Source organism: Podarcis erhardii, assembly GCF_964252035.2.
Source record: "Podarcis erhardii genome assembly, chromosome: 5".
NCBI classification, from domain to species: domain Eukaryota; kingdom Metazoa; phylum Chordata; class Lepidosauria; order Squamata; family Lacertidae; genus Podarcis; species Podarcis erhardii.
This window is the reverse complement of record NC_138509.1, coordinates 22,482,211-22,496,330: the sequence shown is the minus strand read 5'-3', so window position 1 is coordinate 22,496,330 and position 14,120 is coordinate 22,482,211. Positions and strand designations below refer to the sequence as shown.

The window sequence follows — 14,120 nt, the reverse complement described above, 5'->3', positions numbered from 1 at the left end:
AATTCAATTCTGTTCATATACAAAGGCAAACTTTCTGTTTCCAAAACAATGCACAAATCAAAACAGCTGCCATTCAAAAAATTTGTACTTCTCTGAATTTTGCATTGCTGTTCTCCAGCCATGTTTGCAAAAATACCTACATTAAGGTACATTGTGCACAACTATGCACATATCAGTAAAAATAACATACAAGAAATGCAATATAAGAGGGGATTTGATTTTACAAAAAAAATAGGCAAAGTTGCATACAAATGTGGATATTGGGGGAAAATAGTTAAAATGCTGACAAATTTTCATGATGGTGTTTTTAAAAATCACAAGCTGCTGTGGAAATGTGGAGAACTGAGTTTAAGCTTGGAGAAATGAGAAACGGGGAGATCAAAATTCTTATCAGGTATGTGGATTTAGGACTGGAGCGCTAAGCTTCAATATATAAAACCTCATTAAGGGACTTTGTCCCTTTTCTCCTAAATCTGAAATGACATCCCCTAACAACCACCTAACATATAGAATAAGAGAACAAGAACATACATTGAGAAAATATTGGAAAATGTTTATTCCCAACTGAAGAGCACAATAAAGCTGTTAGAAAGTCCCTCATAATACTCCAGGTATTCCTGACAACAACAGACAAAAGTTCAGGTAGAGTTCACAAAGAATTGAAGGAATCTGTGAAGTCAAGACAATGGTGGTTGTGAAACTTAGGGGGATAGTTCTACTATCAGTTACAGGTGGTTCCTCATGCCTCTTTTTCATGCATCTATCTCCTGATGTCATTGACGTCTTCATAAAGACTTCAGGGCACGAGTAACTGTTTCCACAACTGCTGCCTGAATGGTAAGCTTAGGCTGCATTTCTAAACACAATTCAGGCCATCCCATGTTTTGTTGGAGCTGTGCATTTGAAGCTCCTGGTGTAAAGGTGTTGTCTGTGTGAGAGGAGAGAGAGAGAGAAAGCATCTGTGGAGGCCGCAATTTGAACAGAACCTGCAGAGAGGGAGATCTAATCCTTTCTCCAGCTAGCCCCAGTCAAAATTGGGAATCCCCACAACTTCTTTTACAAAAAGAACATTACCTTGGGCTCCAAACGTGAAGCTCCAACATGACATCGCTGGCTCTTACAGCTTTGAGAGTAAGTCCAGGTGAACTCTGTGAAATTTACAGAGGATCATGCTGCACATTTCTCATTTGCAATAATGAGAGAGAAAGGAGGCTCTTCAGATAGAGAGTGAACTTAAGAAGCAGAACCAGACTCCATGATTACACACCAGCTGTCCTTATTTCCTGGTGGTTGTCTCCAGTAAAAATCTTCATTCTGACATTTATATCTCACTCCTGATAGGGGTCGAAGAATGTCAGTTTTGATAGCTCTCTCAGTCTCTTGTTTTCCCCATCTTCAGTTCAGTTAAAGCGATTTCCACATCAGTTTGCACATTTTTTAAAAGTCTGCAAAAAAAAAAAAAAGTCTGGGTTTTCATGCACAGTAATTAATGCATTTTTGCTAGCAATTTCCCCTAATAAAACACATTGTCAAACATTATTGTTGCTCATAGACATATTTGTGCACACTCCCTCCTAATGTATGCCATCTTTGTAGGAGGAGAATGCATCATAAAATTTGGAGCAGTTCAGATTTTGAAGGACAGATGTGTTTTGATGCAAGTATTGGAAGAGGACATTTGTCCACAAACAGCTTTCTGAGTCATGTGGCTAGCATGACCAAACCGCTTCTGGCACAGCGGGACACCGTGACGGAAACCAGAGTGCACGGAAATGCCGTTTACCTTCCCACCACAGCAGCACCTATTTATCTACTTGCGCTGGCATGCTTTCAAACTGCTAGGCTGGCAGGAGCTGGGACAGAGCAATGGGAGCTCACCTCATCGCGGGGATTCAAACTTCTGACCTTCTCATCGGCAAGCCCAAGAGGCTCAGTGGTTTAGACCACAGCGCCACCCGTGTCCCTGAAGCTGGCAGTAGCAGTGGGCAGAGGCAGTCATTGTCTGGCATCCCAAAGACATAGCAGTTGCATATGAGTTCTGATTCTCTTTTCCCATCAAACTGAGCCTAAACTATTCTATGATTCCCTAACATTTTTGGCTGGTTTTGGAGAGGCAGCCGACAACAACTGAAGGGGAGAATCAGCATGAGATCACAATAGTCCTTGGGTCCTTGGAGCTGGCAGCATCAGCATGATGTCACCATGTCCAGTCTCTGCCCTTCAGTCAAGCAGTGTCAGAATGAGATCACAATGGCTAGTCCCTCCCCTTAAAGCAGTAATCATAATCATGAAGTCACAATGCCCAGTCTGCTTCCTTCAAGCAGGCTGCATCACCAGGAGGCCACAATGTTCAGTCAAGCAGTATCAGCATAAGGTTGCTATGGGAGTCCCTCTCTTTCAAGTAGGAGTGATATATTGCGTTCTGAAGCCATCAATCTCCTTGAAGCTGGCATTTAAAAGGTAAAAGGTAAAGGACCCCTAGATGGTTAAGTCCAGTGAAAGGCAACAATGGGGTGCAGCGTTCATCTCGCTTTCAGGCCGAGGGAGCCGGCATTTGTCCACAGATAGCTTTCTGGGTCATGTGGCCAGCATGACTAAACCTCTTCTGGTGCAATGGAACACTGTGACAGAAACCACAGCGCACGGAAACGCTGTTTACCTTCCTGCCACAGCTGTATCTATTTATCTCCTTGCACTGGTGTGCTTTTGAACTGCTATATTGGCAAGAGCTGGGATGGAGAAATGGGCACTTACTCTGTTGCGGGGATTTGAACTGCCAACCTTCCGATTGGCAAGCCCAAGAGGCTCAGTGATTTAGGCCACAGCGCCCCCCCCCCCCCGTTCCTGGTTAATTCATGGCTAAGTTTTAATTCCAGTGAATGTACCCTGAATATGATTTAGTTGACTATAAACCTTTGGCTCCGTTCATGATTGGTTCTGGATCCTGCCACCATCATTCTGCATCCCCAGAGAAATTGCTCCAAGGGAATGAAGAGCTTGACAGAAATGAAAAAGGTGGTTCGACTGAACAAAATTTATTGAATGGAATGTCACAATACCAATAACCAAACAGATCTGATTTATAGCTGTCAACGTTTCCCTTTTTTAAAGGGAAATTCTCTTATTCCAAATAGGATTCCTCACAAGAAAAGGGAAAAGTTGACAGCTATGATCTGATTCTGTGATGGCATTATTGAGGACACAAGGACAACTGGAAAGAAGGGCAATTTAAAGGAGAATGTGAATATTTCCATGTGGAATGTTGAAACATTGCTGGAAAGGGGTTTGCTTTGGCATTGCTGATAATGTCTACCCACACAACCTCAGAACGTAAGAAGGGCCTGCTGGATCAGACCCATCTAAGTCAGCATCCTGCTCTCAGGGTGACCAGCCAAATGCCTTTCGGAAGCAAACAAGCTGGACCAGGGCGCAGGAGCGCTCTCCCTGGGCATTCAGAAGCATGCCGTGGAGGCAATAGGCATCTGAATAAGCCCACTAAAAATGAGTGGGTTTTGGCACAGCTGCGGCATTATGATGGCACTGTAGTAACGGCAATTTCCCCCCTCTTCAAGGTGTGATGTAACCGGGATTGTGAAATGCTACACTGATTCGATTGCAAACTCGGGGGGAGGGGGATTTCTTTACCCGTCTTCTCAGGCCAATAGCTGGCGTTGCAATATTTCTTGTACCCACTAATGAGAACATTTATTCTTAGATACAGACGAGTAGCTCAGTAAGTGTAGGTGGTGACCTGTGTGTGTATCTTGCCTGGTGGGGGAGACTTGATACCTCTGCCAACATATTATTGAATCTTTAACTCCCACACTGAGTCTCCACTAATTTCATTTAGTGCGCGGAATTCAGCACAATGTTCAAAATGAAAGATTTCTTTTATGAACTCTCCATAATGGGTGCTAAAGGCACTTTCTCCCCACCACCCCTCTGTCTGTCTCTCTCCCTCTTTGCCCTGACAGAGTGAGAGCGAGTGAGCTCCTGAGATATATTCTGGTGTGTTAAATGTGCACTTATCTTCCCAACTCCATTCCCTGGCAACAATATTGCCGCCTCTTAAATATTATGTTGCAACTGAGAAAAATATTATACTGGCCCAAGATGCATGTTTCAGCAATGCGCCTACCAAAATAGTGGGAATGTGCCTGGAAAATATGACCAGAAATCTGGGCAGGAGTTGAGTGGACAAATGAGTGCCATTTCCAAAATTCCCTTGTTCACATGTATCATTGTTCCACTTCCCTTTCTTTTATCCCTTGACCATCTTGCCTCTACTTATTGCCTCTTCCACCTCACTTCCCTTGCCCTTTTGTTACCCTTTCTCCTTCCTTTTGAAGGCACTCAAGCTGGTTTGGGTCCAGCCCCTACCTTGACATCTCTAGGAGACTTTGGAGTCCTTAACCATCTTCTTTCCCTTTCACTCCAAGGCAGTCACTTGGCCAACTTATTCAATGGGTGTCTGGTTGTTCCAGTATTACCACTGGGATGAATTCTACCCTAAAATAACCAAACAAGCAGTAGATGTTGCCACCTTCTGGACAGAAGAGTGGTGAGCAGAGGTCTAACTGGGGAACCAACTGCATACCTGCCAGATCCCTGTTTTTCTTTTCGATGCTCCCCAAAACAGTTAACATAAACTTTCTCAGTAACTCATCTAGAAGGACACTTGTGAATATCTGAAGAGTTCTGCTGGATCAGACAAAAAGCCCATCAAGTCCAGCATTCTTTTCTTCTAGGAGCCAACCAGATGCCTTTTATATCACCTTTCCTGCTGTGTTCCTTTGGAAGTACATAAAGGTCTCGTCCACTTTTGTTGAATCTCCCTCCCCCCTCCCCCACAAACAAAGGTGGAGGGCCCAAAAGTCATTTGACTTCCAGGAAGATGGCAGTACTTATAATAACGTATGTGGGAACCTCATGGCTTTTCCATTTCCCCCTCCTGACCATGCACTCAGAAACCTAGCTTAGCTGACGTGTGTTTTAAAAATGGGAGTCTCAGCCATCTTGCAATTGTTGTCTGGAATGGCACCCTCTGTGAATGATAGGTTTCTTCTGGGGGTGATGGTATGAGGCATGCACACAATTTATAGCAAAGCCAGGACTGGAAAAATTATGACAAATATAGACCTTTTTTTTTGGTACCACTCAGATTATTATCATGCCCACAAGTATGGTTCTGCTGCAAACAAGCAGTGTAGATGTTGCTGGAATGGAGCAGAGAAATGGCATCCCATAATACCTAATTTCCTGTGCCTTGTCTGGCCCATTTTCACCTGACCTGAAAGGACTGGAACAATTTGACTGTGGCCAGAAAGGTCCCCTCCCAAGAGGTTAGGACAGAACTGTTAATGCAATGATTTCTTATGTGATTGATTTTCTTTGTTGCTATATTGTGATAAATTGGTTCATAGAACCTTGTTTCATATCCCGATTATTATGTATTTTTGTCATGCCATGAATTGTTTATTCTATAAATGCAGACATAGTGGGTTAATGGTATATGCCATTGAGTTTTGTACTAAGGTAATATTTTTGTTAGATTTGCCATAAGCCGCCATGAGCGTTAGGTGGAAAGGTAGTGTAAAACAAAAATCCTTATTGTCATTGTACATTATACATTTGGATGCCTGCAGCAAAACAGGCATTTGGCATGCACACATGCGCACACACACTGTAAAAATAGAAATAATCAATTGTTGATATTTCAATTTTAAATTTATCAACACCAGCAACATCGCTGCAGTTTTGAAAATGGTGGTTAAAATCAACACAGTTTGGGAAGAAAAAAAACCAGTCCAGCATTTTGATTCAAAAGGGCACCCAACTGTATCCAAACATAGACAAAAACCTGCTCCATCATCTCAGGAACCATCACGCAGCATTTGGTTAGAATATCTTAAGAGATGCATAGGGAGCAAACAAATAACTTTCCAAAAGATGTAAGTCAGTCTGTCTATCTATCTATCTATCTATCTATCTATCTATCTATCTATCTATCTATCTATCTATCTATCCAATGGTACCTCAGGTTAAGTACTTAATTCGTTCCGGAGGTCCGTACTTAACCTGAAACGGTTCTTAACCTGAAGCACCACTTTAGCTAATGGGACCTCCTGCTGCCGCTGTGCCACCGCTGCATGATTTCTGTTCTCATCCTGAAGCAAAGTTCTTAACCTGAGGTACTATTTCTGGGTTAGCGGTGTCTGTAACCTGAAGCATCTGTAACCCGAGGTACCACTGTGTGTGTGTGTGTGTGTGTGTGTGTGTGTGTGTGTGTATGTAAAATACACACACACACACACACACACACACACACACACACATATACAAACACACACTATGGATATACAGATCAAGATAGATACAGTCTCTCTTTCTGTGTATGCAGCTTCACTCTTATTCTTGCAAGGACTGACCCTGGCATGCCCTGCTGCCCTAGTAAGCCACTTTCTCCCGCCCTCTCTGAGACTTTTCTAATGAACAACTTGTATGGTGCAGGAAGAAGCACCTCCAGATAATCAACAGGCAACGTAATGATGGTTTCAATCACTCTGATGATGTTGATGATGACAGTGATTAAATTGGCTACTTAAAGCACCGTCCTGATTAAAATTATATTAAGAGTTGCCGCTATACTGTGTTGATGATTTCTCACGTCTTTCCATTCTGTGATAGATCTTTAAAAATATTCCAAAAATAAAGGAAATGGCTAATTTTTACTGCACTTCCCCCCATGCTGCTCTCCTGGAGCATAGCATGAGGTAGATTTTTTTGTCAGCTCAGGAAAAGTGATGACAATCAGGAAGGCAAGCATTTCACGTGTATTTCCAAAGAGAGAGAGAGAGAGAGAGATCTGAAAACAATGCTAGTCGCACTGACACAACATGCTCTAATTACAAAATGATCACAATGAAACTGCAGTATTTCAAATTTAGCTCTTGAGCCAGCACACATTAAATAAATAAAAGCTCACTTAATTATTGTGACATCATCCCGTCCAAAATTTAATGGTGAATTCTGAAATTTGAAAGAGAGAGAGAGACAATACATTTCTGAGGGACTACTAAATGTCTATTGTCTAAAAGGCAACTTCTTTAAAAAAAAATCAGAATATTCATAGACTTAAAGCAGACAATGGCTAACTTTTACCCCCTTCAGATGTTGCAGAACTACAACTTTCACTATCCCTATTTGCCATGTTGGATGGAAGCTGTTGTGAGTTGAAGTCCAACAACATCTGGAAGGGGTTAGCCACCCCTGGTTTAAAACTTTCAGCAAATCTTCTAAGTTCATAGCTACCTTTGTCATCAACCCATTGATGTATTTAGCCTTTGCTTATTCACACATGCCTCAAGTAGGTTGGCAACATGCACATAGGATGTGGTTTTTTTAAAGACTGTAAAAAGGATGTGGACCTTGTATATTGAAACAAAATTATCTTTAAACCTCCATGTTTTGATGTAAACACAAAGGCTCTCTTTGTCTTTCATTTGCATTCATTCTGAGTCATTTACAGCCTTGAATTGATTTGCCGCATAAAAGTATAAAAAGGGTTGGCGACTCTGTGTTTGTGTTTGAGAAATAGAGGGCAAATTTATTTTAATATTTTGATATTGTATAGCTATTTATCATTTCTTAGGAGGTTTCCTATTTAAAGTGTAATCTGTATATGCAATATGGCTTCTATCCAAGGTGAATTTTTCCAATAATTTTCTAAGGATAAAAATAATGTATTAAAATGGCTCTTTGCATCCAGGTCTCTTCTCTCCCTGCATAAAAATTATGTGGGAGGAGCACCTTGCTGCAAACAATTATATTCCTGTAAATATAACCTATATTTAATTGGACTACGTGTATCCCTCCTGCTGCCCATGGGACAGTCTAGTGTAAAAAAAAAAAAAAAAAGTGCAACATTATCTTAGAATTTCCTGAATCATTTAGTTTGGAAAGTGTAAGCAACAGAAATGGAAATGGAGCTCAAGACTAATTATTTCTAGGAATATTGAATATTTACCTTGGGCTTTTTTGACAAATACTTCTGAAGAATTAATAGCTCAAAATTGAATAAGGTTAACTGAGAAGATGAGCACTTTATATTAGAGAAACTATATTTATTCAGTTTTGCAAATGTTATTTCATAAGCCTGGGCTTCAGCCTATGTCAAACTAATCTGGGCTGAAACCTGTACTCAGCAAGGTGGGACTTTTTTTTTTTTTTTGCCACTTCCTCATTGGCTAGAACAGGGTAGCTAATGTGGATATTGTTGGACCACAGCTTCCATCATCTCTGACCTTTGGCCACATGGACTGGGGCTGATGGGAATTGTATGGTACAGCGTGTGGAATAGAGAAGACTGGTGACTCCTGGGCTGGAAAGTGATGTTGCCTGGTAAGGCCAAATCATGCTAGATTGTTAGCAACGGGAATCAGTTTCTCCAGAGACGAAGAATGGGGGTACACGTGACTTGAACAACAATATGACACACACAAAAATAACCCTAGCAGAAAAAGCTTTACTTATTTAGCGTCTCCCTCTTTGTTGCTTCATGGGGGAGATTCAGAAGTGAGAGACTTGCCCTTCACTTTCTATGGATATCCTTTTTATTGATTTCAAGGAAACAAAATATCACATCAGTATCACTTTTTAGAACAGCAGCAGCAGCAGCAACAGCAGCAGGAAAAGCTGCTTCAACTCTACAGAAGCTCAACAGTTGGCCTTCCTTTGGGAGGAAAAGTGGGATTAAAAAATTGAATCCATAATAATAATAAAGCCTTTTTAAGGGACTAAAGGAAAGAATCCAGTGAGGCAACAGAAACCTATAAAAACCCCAAGCAGCTCTAGGGTCAGTATAAATAAAATGGATAGCATGCCTTAGGCCCCATCCACTTGAGACATTTAAAGCAGTATCATACCACTTTAAACAGTCATGGCTTCCCACAGAGAGCCACATGGCTATAGCTTGTTGAGGTTGCTGAGAATTGTTAGAAGGGCCCTATATCCCCTACAGAGCTACAATTCTCAGAGTTGTTAAATAATTGATCCTTCTTTAAAGTGACATGATACTGCTTTAAATGTATAGTGCAAATAAATGGGGTCTTATATGTAAAGGAAGTGCCTCCCATTCTAGCTAGCTCTTTAGGGGCAGCTGGGGAAAACAAGGCATGTTTTGCTTTGGCTGCTCCTGTCAAAAGAATATGTTTCAAAGATGCCCTTCAAAGGGTTTTTTTTTTTTTTTTGTAGTGGGAAATAGAGCGAGGGAGTGTTGTGTCTGCCTTGTAAAAACAGAGTGGATTGCAGCACTCAAGGACAAAGATCCAGCTAGCACAGTTCTGGGGGAGCTGAATTGTTTGCTCAGAGCACCTTCTGAGAAAGAAAGGAAGAAAATGAGAGGCTGCATTCAGACAACACTTTATTCAATTTTCCTGATGTTTCCTTACCTGGTAATTTTCTTGTTATGTCTGATCTTTCACATAATGTAAAAGCCATACCTGGAAATGTATTAGTATTTAGCAGAAGCTCAGTATTCAATTCCATGTTAATTCCTTCCAGAGGGAGGGAAAAATCTGTCTGCAATGCCATTAACCTGGAAAGTTACAGGACATAATTTGGGTCATAGTATTCTTTCCCACTGTTTTTGTGGGTGCAAAGGATTTCACCTTATATCAGTTTGGTGATCTGACTTAACTCTCTGTCTTGTTTCTGCATCTTCTGCCTAACGTAAGGCATGAATTCCAGACTTACACTGGTCTAAGTAGCAGTTCAAGGGGCGGCCATTTTGATCTGGCCATAGAATGGGGCTGTCAGTTTTCATCTGTGAGCTGGGCCCCATTACAAGGTCCAAATTGCTTGCAACGCCTGAGCAAAGTTTCAGCTCCCACAGCCAAGCGGACAAGAAAAAAACGCTTGGAATTATTGTCGCGGGGTGTTTCCGGAGCTATATAATATGCACTGTAGTCTTGCATGAGAGGGCACTGATAATTAATGTGTTTTTAACAGTGGCAAATAGGATTCCGCAAGCTAGCTAAATTTTAACCAAGTGTCAGGCCTGATTCTTAATAGGAATTTTATGAACCGCCTGCACTACATCTTATTGCGCCCAATTTAAACAGCCCCCTCAGAAGTCAGTGCAGCGGTTTGCCACGCCAGAGGGCAACTCGTTTCATGGATGGCTCAACTTAGGGAGATGCCTGTCTGAGCCATCAATCACCCACAAGAATAAGTATCCCTTTTCTAAGCAGGAAAGTGGCAAGCAAGATGCCTGCCTCTTGCCTCTGGGTGGAGATGAAATGAATGTTTAAGTCCTTTCTTCAGTGTGGGAACACAGGCCTAGTTTGGGGAAACGGAATGAATTTACAGTAGTGCAAAGATGTCATTTTGTCCATTGTGATCTACTCTAGGGATGGGCAAGTCTGTCAGTTTTGCTTTCTCTCAGTTTCTCATTTTCCCAATCTTGGGGTCAGCTTGCATCATTTCCACATTAGCTGGTGTCAGCATTTTATTATACATTTCCCCAATTTTTACATATTTTGTATTCAGTTCTGCTAAATATGCATCTGTGTTGCAATCAATTTCCCTTAATAATACACATTTTTTCAAGTTATTTTCACTAATACGGCTCTTTTGTGCCCTTTCTCCTAATATACACATTTTTGACACTTTCAAAATGAAGGATAGCTGTGTTTTGGTTCACATATTTTTTCCCACAAAGTGCAAATTAGGGCTAAACTGACTTCATCCCCATCCCTTCACTAGCCTTCACTAGCCAATTAAAAGTGGCATATTTTTCAGGTGGCCAGGGGGGATATAGTATAGAACAGATCAGGAACATACCATATGGAAATATTAAAACAAATATACAAATCTGAATCTAAATTCAAAATGCCCTTTATGGGCCTCTTTTGGTTGTTTGGATTTTGGCAGTACAATAGGAATTGCTTTTCAATATATGTATTTTTAAGCAAATTGAGAAGTACAGAAAAGATTCCTTTCTATTTTTATATACTTACACTGTGTGTTCCAATATATAATACGCAGAATTAGTTTTTCCTCCAAGTCTGTTAATCTGTCATTTTCAGCATCCAAGACTTTGGTTACATGCTGCACATTGAGCAGACAGTAGCTGCATCCCAGGAGCATGTTTTGACAACCATGATTTCTGTTAGCCATTCCTTGATTGCCAAAGGCTGGGTCTCCCCTGCCCCCCGGTATCAAATCTATGCCTTCATAGCAGAATATTGAAAGGAAGCCTAAAAATATGTGATATAATCTCTTTAAGGACATTCAATACTACTACCAATGGTTTAGAATTCCTAATAATCTCAGTCAATTGAGAAATAACTCCTAAAATCAAGGCTAATACCCTAGAATGGGACTAAGGGTTTCTTAAACTGAAGAATGTGTTTGTAGGAAAAGAATTTTGGGATTAGCAACTAGTAAGTAGAGCTACCTACCTGAAAGGGCTACTTCTTTCCCATCAGCTGGTCCTTAAATCCTTTTGCTGCTCCTTCTGAGGACCGCAGCCAAGAGTGTGATATCAATTCAGGGCTCAAATTGTTGGGGAGAGGGATGAGGTAGGGGCCTTTAATGCAAACCAGAAGCCTTGCCCCCTGAAGCCCCTCCAATCTGAGCAAAATCATTCCCCCGCTTTAGCCTTCTAAAAAAATAGTAGCACCGCATCACCTGCTAGGGAGCAGAAGGCACTGCATTCAAACACTTAGGACACATAGTCCTAATATAATTCAATGCTTTGCAGAATTTAATTGCAAGCTGATTTGGAAGCCAACCTTGGCTAAAAAGCTGGTAAGATAAAACAAGGAAGCAAACAGTTAATGCTAACAGCAGACACTTAGTGAAAAAACATTCCCATGCTATACCTTCGGCCACTGCTTGTGAAAAACTCCATGTCTGTGTGTTCCTCCATAAATTCCCATCCCCAATACATAGAAAATTAGTGTACCAGGAAGATGGCGATAAAACAAGAATAGAGAACCTGCAGCCCTCCAGCTCTTGCTAGGCTACGACTCTCATCAGACTCAACCAGCATGGTCAAGATGCAATAACATATGAAGTGAAACAGGTTCCTAGGCATTTTGCTGCCTGAGGCAAAAAACCAAGATGGCTCCCCACCTCCACTGTATGAGCAGAAGCGGACTCTTAGGCATCTTCAGTCCTGGCAACAGGCACCTGAGGGCGGCAGGCTAGCTTATGGAGATGTATAACAGGCACACATAGCTCTGACTTCTAACAGAGGAAATGGTCAGGGGTCTCCGTAAGAACTGTGCCTAATGGTAGGACTAGCTCTGCATTCTATAGAACAGTTCTCCCTAAAAACTAGTTTTCATTGTCTGTAGTAGTTGTTGAGCTTGTGGGAGCACTCAGTCACAAAAATCTGTAGACAGAAGAGTCCAGGAACAGTTTTCCTACTTGGTTTTGACATGCAATAACCGGAATCTGGCCTTCCTCATAACAGGTGGTGCAACCCAGGTTCACCCTGTGAGTTCTCTGCCATTTTACTCTTGACATGTGGCCCCTATATAAAACGCTGTGAATTCATAGGAAGAAGGATAATATTTACTATTTCCCATAAATGTAACTGTACAGAAAACCACTTTATCTGACATAAACCACCATCTGGGCACCACTAACTGCACCAAATATGTCAGTGGGGGTGTGAGAGAGAGAAATCGGCTCCAGGATGAAGGCAGGAACCATCCTACAAACAGGCAGCCTGGAGCTAAATTAGCCTATCAAGCAATTTCCCTGCTGGTTGCAAAACCACTGCAGTCATAAAAAGAACTTGAGGTGGCGGCGGCAGCAGTAGCAGCAGCAGCGGTAAAGGTCAGAAACATGGCATTAATCAAAAATGTGGGATGCAATGTTAATGGCAAACTCATATACCGTGCAGAGTCCATATTTACAGACACAGGAATGCCACCAGTTTGAATTTGTGTAGGTACCTGATGTGTTCTATTTGTGTACTTAGAGGGGACAAGGTATGGACACAATCTGTGGGGCAGACAGAAAGGCAGCAGAGAGAGGGGTTGAATGGAAATGAAGATGACTGGCCAACCAATAGGGTGGCTAGGTGAGAGGCCTGGTCTCCGGCAACCTTGGTTTTTGTGTAGAAGAGGGATTTTCATCTTATCATGCAGGGATAGCTGGATAGCTGGCTTTTGCTCAGCCTGCTCCAATACAAAGGATGAAAACTTCCCAAATTTCCTTGTACTTATTCCAAATGTGCAAACCCCACTGATGTTAATTGAAGACAGTACATTTGTACTTTGGAAGTTGAACAGAATCCATTCTGGAAGTCCATTCGACTTCCAAAATGTTCAGAAACTAAAGCACGGCTTCTGATTGGCTGCAGGAAGCTCCTGCAGCCAATTGGAAGCCACGGAAGCCCCGTTGAATGTTTGGGTCCCAAAGAATGTTCGCAAACTTGAACACTCACTTCCTGGTTTGCAGCATTCAGGAGCCAAAAGTCCGAGTACCAAGGCGTTTGGGATCAAAGGTACGACTGTATATGTTTTGGCAGTTTCCATGCATATTCCATTTTAAGCTCCAAACATATGTTTGCATTGCACTTTTTGAAAAGTATTAAATATAAGAGGAAAACAACTGACAACAATATTGATTTTCATGTCTCCTTGTTGCATGGAATTGGATTACATTTTCTAGTTTGAGTTCTGACACCAGATATAGAAGCCCATTTCATTCAGGTCCGCTTCAAACCTGTCGCTGACAGTCCATTGCTTTTAGAACTTTCACCCAAACTCCATGCTACAACACATTATTACTATTTTGAAGCTGACGTACGGGATGCCGTGGTGGAGGAAGAGGAGTGCGGGGGGAACGCGCCGCCCCTGGCAGCGCAATCCCAGTGGGGTGCCATCGCAGCTGCCCCCACCGCCCGTGCTGGGTGCCATGCCCCCACAGGTGGCATGCTACGCCCCTAGGATGGGGACCACGCCCCTGGGATGCATGCCAGCCACACCCCCGACTGCTCTCTTCCCTCCGGTGCTGGAGCATGAAGTTCCACCACTGCCCGTACGATAACAAACTCCTAATTGGGTGTGGGAGCCTGGATCCATTTCCTGCCGAAACTTCCA

General features: G+C 42.1%; 1 protein-coding gene and 1 long non-coding RNA gene across 5 annotated transcripts in view; one reads left to right on the top strand and one right to left on the bottom strand.

Moving 5' to 3' along the window:
- The window catches only part of LOC309341599 (uncharacterized protein), a 166,954-nt gene that overhangs the window by 140,700 nt on the left and 12,134 nt on the right, over positions 1 to 14,120 (top strand). The window contains exon 1 of one of the 4 annotated variants that reach the window (XR_014156399.1): positions 2,300 to 2,460. The exons of 2 other annotated variants lie outside the window; for them this stretch is intronic. The gene's annotated coding sequence lies outside the window, so the exon portion shown is untranslated. Of the gene's footprint in view, positions 1 to 2,299; positions 2,468 to 14,120 lie in introns of those variants that run through there. One more of the 4 variants, XR_014156400.1, reaches the window with a different exon arrangement.
- LOC309342056 lies at positions 533 to 2,156 on the bottom strand. The gene is made up of 2 exons (XR_014156692.1): positions 2,092 to 2,156; positions 533 to 1,445 (listed from the first exon to the last, which is right to left on the bottom strand). It is a non-coding gene; the product is annotated as an uncharacterized lncRNA (long non-coding RNA).